We start from the raw sequence: 9,991 nt of genomic DNA on the forward strand, positions 1-9,991 counted from the left end.
GCCTACCCATCACTAACTGACTAGAACTTCTATGTTAAGCTGCTTTGACACTATCTACATTGTAAAAGAGCTATAGAAATAAACATGCTTTGAATTGACAAAAAATCTGGATATAGTTCCTCTAATTAGTTGCCTTTGGTCTCATTTGGTTGCCCATTGATGACATCATTACTTGAAACATGCCCCATGTATCATCACCTTCGCCCTCAACTCAATGTTGTCAACAGAACTGCTTATAGTTTCAGCTAACCCATCACAACTTCTCCATCCAGCTAGACACATCAACCGTGCAACATGCCCTACAACGTATACGACCCTATAAGTCATTTGTCACTTTCCTGAAATATGGCCCATTACTTAAATTGTACCACCACTGCGAGTAGGACATAATGCAATGTGGGCTTTCATCAGTGCTAAATTGCATAAATCATGTAGCTTGATAGGTAGAGCATTGTGTTGTAGTTGCACAACAATCATGGTTTTGATCCCTGGTTTGCTGGTTTGTCCATTAATGTTGTCCCATTGCAAAATTGTTTTTCAAACCTTTAGCACTCATCTAACTCAGTGGTTCTCAAAGTGGGGGTCGGGACCCCCCGAGGGGTCGCGGGACAATGAAGGGGGGGTCCCCTGGTGATTTCCAAAAATCTATTTATTTTTATTAAACCATAATAATTACCATTTTAATCCATAACCTACTAAAAAAACTGTCGTTTACAGTTACTATATACTACTGTATATAATTACTATAGTAGCTTATAGTTTCTAGTTCTATTGGATTGCGACCCCTCAGGTAATTACATTATATTAAAGACTCAGCAATAGCGTCAGATGCAGCAGATTGATTTTATAATACCAGGTTAAACTTTCTGGCACATTTACAGCACTGACATACATTAAAAAAATATAACAAAGAATAGACTTGGGTTTATTGGTGTGTGTGCGCCCCATTGCATGCAAGGTTTCTGTATTTATAACCACCTCAGAGGATATTGGGGGTCGCAAGTTACTGGCATTGTTATTTTGGGGGTTGCGAGCTGAAAAGTTTGGGAACCCTTGATCTAACTGAACCCGTTTACTATTTTTGATACGGTTAACCCCCAAAACTCCCTGTCAATGACAATGGATATGTCAGAAACTCCACTCCAATCTTAGGTAAGTCCTTCAATGTTGTTTGGAGGGGTGTCACATCTACCTAATAGGATGCCTCAGGGCTTAGCAGAAGTTACAGTAGGACAGGGGTGGCCAACCCTGTTGCTGGAGAGCCACCTTCCTGCAGATTTCAGTTGCACCCCATATCAAACACACCTGCCTGTAATTATCACGTGGTGTTCAGGTCCTAATTAATTGGTTCAGGTGTGCTTGATATGGGTAGCAACTGAAATCTGCAGGAAGGTGGCTCTCCAGGAACAGGGTTGGCCACCCCTGCAGTAGGATATTTCGCTGTAATTTTAAACCACACTGAACTGAGCTAAACTGAACTGAACTTAAACACTAAAAACTGAACTACTCTGTTCCAAATACTATGACCATTTATGTGAAGCTGCTTTGACACAATCTACATTGTGCTATACAAATAAAGCTGAATTTAATTGAATTACTCAGTTGATCTGCAGTTACAATCAAATTGTATTCATAGAAAGGTTAGTAATGAACATTTAAACACAAGTATTTATGTGTTTAAAGCATCTGTTTTGTGAGAAGTGCTTCTCATGTGATATAAGAATGACCCTTACGGCTTTACTGTGACATTTCCTTGAGTAAAAATGATGTCGTCTGAAACTTTCTGTCGAACACCACGCCCACCAAGTGGGTACCCTTTTGGCAGTGGGAACGCAAGCCTGATAAAGGTGACCTGTACCGTACCGTACTGTTGTTGCTCTGGTTGGAGGCTGTGTGGACAGGGTTAATGACTGCTTGTTGGTTTTAGCATTCACTGCCCTGTTGATTGAGTTGACACTTGTGTAAGTTGGTTTATTTATCTTTAATGTATTTCGAGCAAGGTTTGTGCTAATCGTTCGATAATTAGCTTTAATAACACCTAAATAAAATGTCCATTCATAGATACTGCATGTTTTTTGTTCCACTTGTACAAAAGCTTGGCCATCTACCCCATCTATTGGCTTTTCATCCTCTAGTGCTAAATTTGCCGTTCACATTTTAATATTTAATCATGTTTGTACTCGAATAGTAATTAACAGAACTATATTTTAAATTGGTGACGCAGTGGCGCTGTAGGTAGTGCTGTCGCCTCACACCAAGAAAGTCGCAGGTTCGAACCTCGGCTCAGTTGGCGTTTCTGTGTGGAGTTTGCATGTTCTCCCTGCCTTCGTGTGGGTTTCCTCCGGGTGCTCCGGTTTCCCCCACAGTCCAAAGACATGCGGTACAGGTGAATTAGGTAGGCTAAATTGTGCATAGTGTATGAGTGTGTGTGTGAATGAGTGTGTGGATGTTTCCCAGAGATGGGTTGCGGCTGGAGGGGCATCTGTTGCATAAAAACGTCCTGGATAAGTTGGCGGTTCATTCCACTGTGGCGACCCCGGATTAATAAAGGGACTAAGCCGACAAGAAAATGAATATTTTAAATTAGGGTGACACGGTGGCTCAGTGGTTAGCACTGTCGCCTCAAAGAAAGAAGGTTGCTGGTTCGAGTCCTGGCTGGGTCAGTTGTCATTTCTGTGTGGCATTTGCATGTTCTCCCCATGTTTGCGTGGGTTTCCTCTGGGTGCTCCGGTTTCCCCCAAAGCCCAAAGACATGCGCTATAGGTGAATAGAATAAGCTAAATTGTCCGTAGTGTATGTGTGTGAATGAGTGTGTGGATGTTTCCTAAAGATGGGTTGCGGCTGGAGGGGCATCTGTTGCATAAAAATGACCTGGATAAGTTGGCGGTTTATTCCACTGTGGTGACCCCTGTTGAATAAAGGAACTAAGCTGAAGGAAAATGAATATAAACTGTTTATTAGCAAAATATGATATTATTTTATATCCATAATTCTACCCAATACCTAGACCTCCTAACTATTAATAAGCAGTTAATTTGAAGTTCATTGAGCTAAAGGTCTTAGCTAATGTTTTTTTAATAGCGTGAATTGTACAATAAAGTAATGTGTGACCGTAAATATGAATGAGGGAAGTACATATATCAACTCATTTGTGTTGCCAGATCTTCCTAAAAGACATAAGCCAGCCTATGAAAAACTGAGGTGAATTCTAAAGCTTGATAATGAAAATAAGACCCAAAAATGCTGACCCGCAGCTGCCTACTTTATTAAGTACTGGATCGCTTTATTAGTCAAGCTCAAATAACAAGCCTAAATACAGTTATAATGAGCAAACATGACAACACCTCAAGTGCACGCTCTGCAAAGCAAACAACAAGCAAAACATCGCCTCTGTCAACAGCGCTTCAGTTTAAATTGCAGAACAATGAGTAATGAGCCGTTTGTCATTTTAATATTATTGCTAAATATTTCATACTAGCAGAACAATACACAATCTTGCCATTTTCAGTACGTATATGTAAAAAAAGACTCACCAGGAACTTTATTAGGTACACCTTGCTAGTACCGGGTTGGACCCCCTTTTGAACTGCCTTAATCCTCCGTGGCATAGATTCAACAAGGTACTGGAAATATTCCTCATAGACTTTGCTCCATATTGACATGATAGCGTCTAAATTTGCTGCAGATTTGTCGACTGCACATCCATGATGTGAATCTCCCGTTCCACTGCATCCCAAAGCTGCTCTATTGGATTGAGATCTGGTGACTGTGGAGGCCATTTGAGTACAATGAACTCATTGTCATGTTCAAGAAACCAGTCTGAGATAATTTGCGCTTTACCACATGGAGCATTATCAGAAGATGAGTACACTGTGGTCATAAAGGGATGGACATGGTCAGCAACAATACTAAGGTAGGCTGTGGCGTTGACACGATGCTCAACTGGTACCAATGAGCCCAAAGTGTGCCAAGAAAATATCCCCCACACCATTACACCACCATTACCAGCCTGAACCATTCATACAAGGCAGAATGGATTCATGCTTTCATGTTGTTGATGCCAAATTCTGACCCGACCATCAGAATGTTGCAGCAGAAATCAAGACTCATCAGACCAGGCAACATTTTTTCAATCGTCTATTGTCTAATTTTGGTGAGCCTGTGTGAATTGTAGCCTCAGTTTCCTGTTCTTGGCTGACAGGAGTGGCACACGATGTGGTCTTCTGCTACTGTAGCCCATCCGCCACAAGGTTATATGTGTTGTGTGTTCAGAGATGCTCTTCTGCAGGCCTCGGTTGTGACAAGTGGTTATCTGAGTTACTGTTGTCTTTCTATCAGCTGGAACCAGTCTGGCCATTCTCCTCTGACCTCTGGCATCAACAAGGCATTTGCGCCCACAGAACTGCTGCTCACTGGATATTTTCTCTTTTTCAGACCATTCTCTGTAAACCTTAGAGATGGTCGTGTTTGAAAATCCCAGTAGATCAGCCGTTTCTGAAATACTCAGACCAGCCCGTCTGGCACCAACAACCATGCCACGTTCAAAGTCACTTGAATCACCTTTCTTCCTCATTCTGATGCTCGCTTTGATCTGCAACAGATCGTCTTGACCATGTCTACATGCCTAAATTCATTGACTTGCTGCAATTTGATTGGCTAATTAGAAATTTGTTTTAACGAGCAGTTGGACAGGTGTACCTATATATATATATATATATATATATATATATATATATATATATATATATATATATATATATACATACACACACACACACACACACACTTAAAACTTTTTTTACAACAAATTAACAAACGATCGTGATCATAACTTACCTATGACTAACTTATTTTAGCCTTTAAATGTCACTTTAAGCTAAATACAAGTATCTTGAAAAATATCTATCAAATATTATGTGCTGTAATCACAGCAAGGACAAGAGAAATCAGTTATTAGAAAGTGTATATTCTATATATTGTTTTACAAAAAGCTATAAGAAAATGATTACTGATTCTTTGGAAAATTAAAACATAACTCAGGGCAATCCTGAGGGAATTATTTCACTTTAATGCTGAAACTGACCAGGAGATCTTTCACACTTAAAGATTTCACAAAGGGAATCTGAAAGGTCGGATAATTGCAGCAGAAGATGTGAAAATGTACGCTGAAGCCCCCCTAGCGTGACGATCGTGCAGCAGACCTTCAATGTTTCACAATCCTCAACCGGCCCATAAATAAATGAAGGATTCTTTTGTTCAAGCTAAAATTATTTTATGACCATACGCCTGTCAGATCAGCTGTACAGTGTGTGTGTGTGTGTGTGTGTGTGTGTGTGTGTACTTTAGCAGAGTTTGATGTCTCAGGCTCACTCCCAGATGTTGACTATTGCAATATTAAAGTATCTTGTGTAAATGTCACTGAGTGCCGTATGTGAGCATGAGAAGTAAGAGGAGATGGAAGCAGGTGAGACAGGCTGACTGTGTTCGCTTGTGTACTGCTGACTACATAGTGTGCTAAATCTGTCACTGGGGCAGTACCTTTCCAAAAGGTACATTTTTGTTCCTAGCAGGTCCTTAAAAGTACATTCATTCATTCACTTTCCTTCAGCTTAGTCCCTTTATTCAACAGGGGTCGCCACAGCGGAATGAACCGCCAATTTATTCAGCATATGTTTTACACAGCGGATGCCTTTCCAGCTGCAACCCAGCACTGGGAAACATCCACACACACTTATGGAAATAAATACACTACAAACAATTTAGTTTATTTAATTCACCTAGCGCATGTCTTTGGGCTGTGGGGGAAACCCATGCCACCACGGTGAGAACATGCAAACTACACACAGAAATGCCCTCTGATGAAGCTCTACCCACTGTGCCACCGAGTCAATATCAATTAAGAAAAATGTATATAAGCATTGAAACATCTAGTTACTAATTTAACTTTTTCGTCAGATGGGTTCAAGTAGTGCCTCTGTCCTGCTGCGCTTCAGCAAAATTCACCATCACAAGCAAAATGACCACCTTGTGTCAAATAACAAATATCGACCAATCAGTGCGGTGGTCAAGGCAGAATTTCCAGCGCAACCAATAATTTTAAACAGAGACCTGGTGAATTGTTTAAAGAAATTAAAAGTTAATATAATTATTAAAATATTAATAAAAGTTTTTGGCTGCCTAATGAGTAAGCTAAACACACTTATTCAAGTTTTGATGCCAAAACTTGTTATTTTAAGTAACGTCAAGTTATATTAACTTAATATCTTTAGTAATGACAACAGAGAGGTTTACAGTAGCTGCGTCCCAAATGGCACACTACACACTATGCACTCATGCACTATGTACTTATGCACTTATACACTCAACAGGATAGTATATGTATGTAGTGTCGTCCCAAATGGAGCACTAATGTTTTTTTACTAAGCGGAAATTCAAACCGTTTCCCTAATGACGTTTGACGATCGCCAAATCAGTGAAATAAACGACCGAATTATCAAATAATACCTATCGTGAGTATTGCCGCATTCACCATCGGGAGGCGCTATAATCACTCTCGTAGGAGAATTTTGCTTTCTCCATCCAAAATAAATAGTTATCCAACATGTGCGTCCGATAGCTCCGCCCCTTCCGCTACGTAAGCAAACCTGCGGTCGTTGAGTGCGTGAAGAGTCCATCAGTCCACACTTCATTTTAGCAGCTGAATGAGTGCATCATCCGGGTAATTAAAGTGCACTTATTATTTTAAGAGTTTTCAGTGTGAACACACTACTTACACTAATCATACTACAAAATGGCGTAGAATAGTGCATAAGTATGCGATTTGGGATGCAGCTAGTGTATGGGTGTTTCCCAGAACTGGAAGGGCATCCGCTGCGAAAAACATATGCAGGAATAGTTGGCGGTTCATTCCGCTGTGGTGACCCCTGAAAAATAATAGAATAAGCCAAAGGAAAATTAATGAATGAACAAACCATTAACTAAAGCAGTAACTAAGATGTTTAGCTCAGTAAACTACTAATAATTTGCTGTGTATTAATAGTTAGTAAGGCAGTCGTTGGGTTTAGGCATTGGAACGGATTAGGAATGTAAAATAAGATACTTTCTATATATCTTAAAAATAGGCATGTAATAAGTCAGTAGTAAGTAGCGTTACACTGTAAAAACTGCCCTTAGTTTTCACCGTGAAAGATTGTAAAAGAGCGAAGGTAAAAAACTGTAAATTATAAAACATGAAATTTCTGTTGAATGAACTGTTAAATACTGTTAATATAAATACAGAAAAACCTTTTACATTATTGTTTTGCTAAAGGCGATGCAGTGGCGGAGTAGGTAGTTCTGTTGCCTCACAGCAAGAAGGTCGCTGGTTCGAGCCTCGGCTCAGTTGGCATTTCTGTGTGGAGTTTGCATGTTCTCCCTGCTTTCGCGTGGGTTTCCTCCGGGTGCTCCGGTGTCCCCCACAGTCCAAAGACATGCGGTACAGGTGAATTGGGTTGGCTAAATTGTCCATAGTGAATGAATGTGTGGATGTTTCCCAGAGATGGGTTGTGGCTGGAAGGGCATCCGCTGTGTAAAAACGCGCTGGATAAGTTGGCGGTTCATTCCGCTGTGGCGACCCCATATTAATAAAGGGACTAAGCCGACAAGAAAATGAACGAATGAATGTTTGGCTAAAATTACATGATTTTATCGTAAAAAAAAAACTAAAACAATGGTAAAATTAAAAAAAAAAAAAAACTAAAATGTAAGCAACAGATTTTTTTTTTTTACAGATGTATACTTTTTCTTGTTTTTTAACAGTAAATCACAATGATATGGTCTACAGGAATATGTGTGTTTTTATATAGAAGTTTGCGATTTCTTTTTCTGAAATTTAACTGTATGATTATTAAATTTTGATAATATTTTGATTTTGATTATTAATATTATTGCATATTATTATTATTTTTTTTATTATTATTATTGCATATTATTATTATTATTATTAGTGCATATTATTATTATTATTAATATTATTATTATTATAATCAAGTGCTCCTTCAGATTTAGACAGGATCTAACTATAAGTTTCTCAGTCTTTATTTTAATGGCTTTTACAGTTCTCTTAATAATACTGTAAACTGAAAAACCTCTCTGTCGTATTTTTAGCGGTAGATTTCTAGCAACCACATGTGCCAGTTTTTTACTGTAAATTTTACAGTTCTCTTAACAATTCCGTAAACTGAAAAACATCTCTACCGTATTTTTAGCGGTAGATTTCTGGCAACCACACCTGCCAGTTTTTTACTGTGAATTTTACAGGATTTTTTTACAGTCTACCTTAAACGCAAGTACATTTTAATAAGGCTAATTAAGGCGAGACCAAATTTCCCAATAGATTTATCCCACAGTATTGAAGAAAGGACCTGACTGTTTACTAGTGGGCGACAGTAGCTCAGTGGTTAGCACTGTCACCTCACAGCAAGAAGGTTGCTGGTTCAAGCCTCGGCTGGGTCAGCTGGCATTTCTGTGTGAAATATACATGTTCTCCCCGTGTTGCAGTGTGTTTCCTTTGGGTGCTCCGGTTTCCCGCACAGTCCAAACACATATGCTATAGGTGAATTGAATAAGCGAAATATGTCTAGTGAATAAGTGTGTATAAATGTTTCCCAGTTCTGAATTGCAGCTGGAAGCGTATCCGCTGTGTAAAAAATTTGCTGGATAAGTTGGCGGTTCAGTCTGCTGTGGCAACCCTCTGAATACCTAAATAAAGGGACTAAGCTGAAAGGAAATGAATGAATGTTTACCAGTGAATACATTGATTTTAGCAGTTGTTTACCTTTTATAATACTTCACAGTATGCGAGTTCTCACTGGTCATGTCTAGCAGGAAGCATCAGACGGTGGTACGGCGTCCCCATGGGCTTTGGTTTGAGAAGCAGATGTTGTTAAAGTAGTGAGGTGTCACAGTAAGCAACAATCATGCACTTTCGCTCTGCGTGCCGCTGGGCCATAGTGCTGTACTCATATTTGGCTTTTTAATAATGAATCGCTTTTTTGGAAAGGCAATATGAAAAATGCATGGCGAAATCTGAAGATATGCCATGAAATCAAGCTCGACGCTCTTACTGACACCGGTGGGGTCACACTCGCTCTCCACAAGCTCAATAATTCAGCACCGAGAGCCAGTGAGAGCCCGTGCTGTGGTAAACCTGAAAGTGAGAGACACTTTAACTTACTACGGGTCAGGCGGAAATGTAGCAGCGGGCACTTTCATTCATTTGTGCGTGTTTGTTTACCATTCGCTTATTAGGTTGGTGACAGTACCAGATGTTCTTGTTGCGTTTCATTGGTGAGGCTATTATAATGGTATACACTGTGAAAAAAATCCCTAATTATTTTAAGATTTGTGTTTTTATTTGATAATTTTCCTCATTTATTTATGCTTTTAATTGCATTATGGTTGATCGTTCCTTTAATTTTTAACCTTGAGATTTCGAAAAGCAACTTTTATTATGATTTTTAATTGTTTAAATTAAGTGTTGAAGGCATTGTGCCGAAACAATTGTGTCTTTAAATCACCCGACGAATGTAAAAAGAAAAAAGGAAATACAGTACGAAGCAATTACTTAATGAGTGCGAATCATTACCCTTTTGCATATTATAGTATTAAATAATTGTTATATGTCTAAAAATAATTATTGACGATATTTTGAAGCATCCACAATATCAATATTCATTATCACAGTATATTAAAATATTACATATCAACATATGACTAAAAATAATTATTGACGATACTTTGAAGCATCCACAATATCAATATTCATTATCACGGTATTTCGAAACATTAAATATCAACATATTACTAAAAATGATTATTGACGATTTTTTGAAGTACCCACAATGTCGATATTCATTATCACGGTATATTGAAATATCGAATATTGGCATATGTCTAAAAACCTTTATTCACAGTATTTTTAAGCATCTCTACACTATCGATATTCACTATC

This window comes from Danio rerio, chromosome 5 (genome assembly GCF_052040795.2).
Source record: "Danio rerio strain M-AB ecotype USA chromosome 5, GRCz13ab, whole genome shotgun sequence".
Taxonomy (NCBI): domain Eukaryota; kingdom Metazoa; phylum Chordata; class Actinopteri; order Cypriniformes; family Danionidae; genus Danio; species Danio rerio.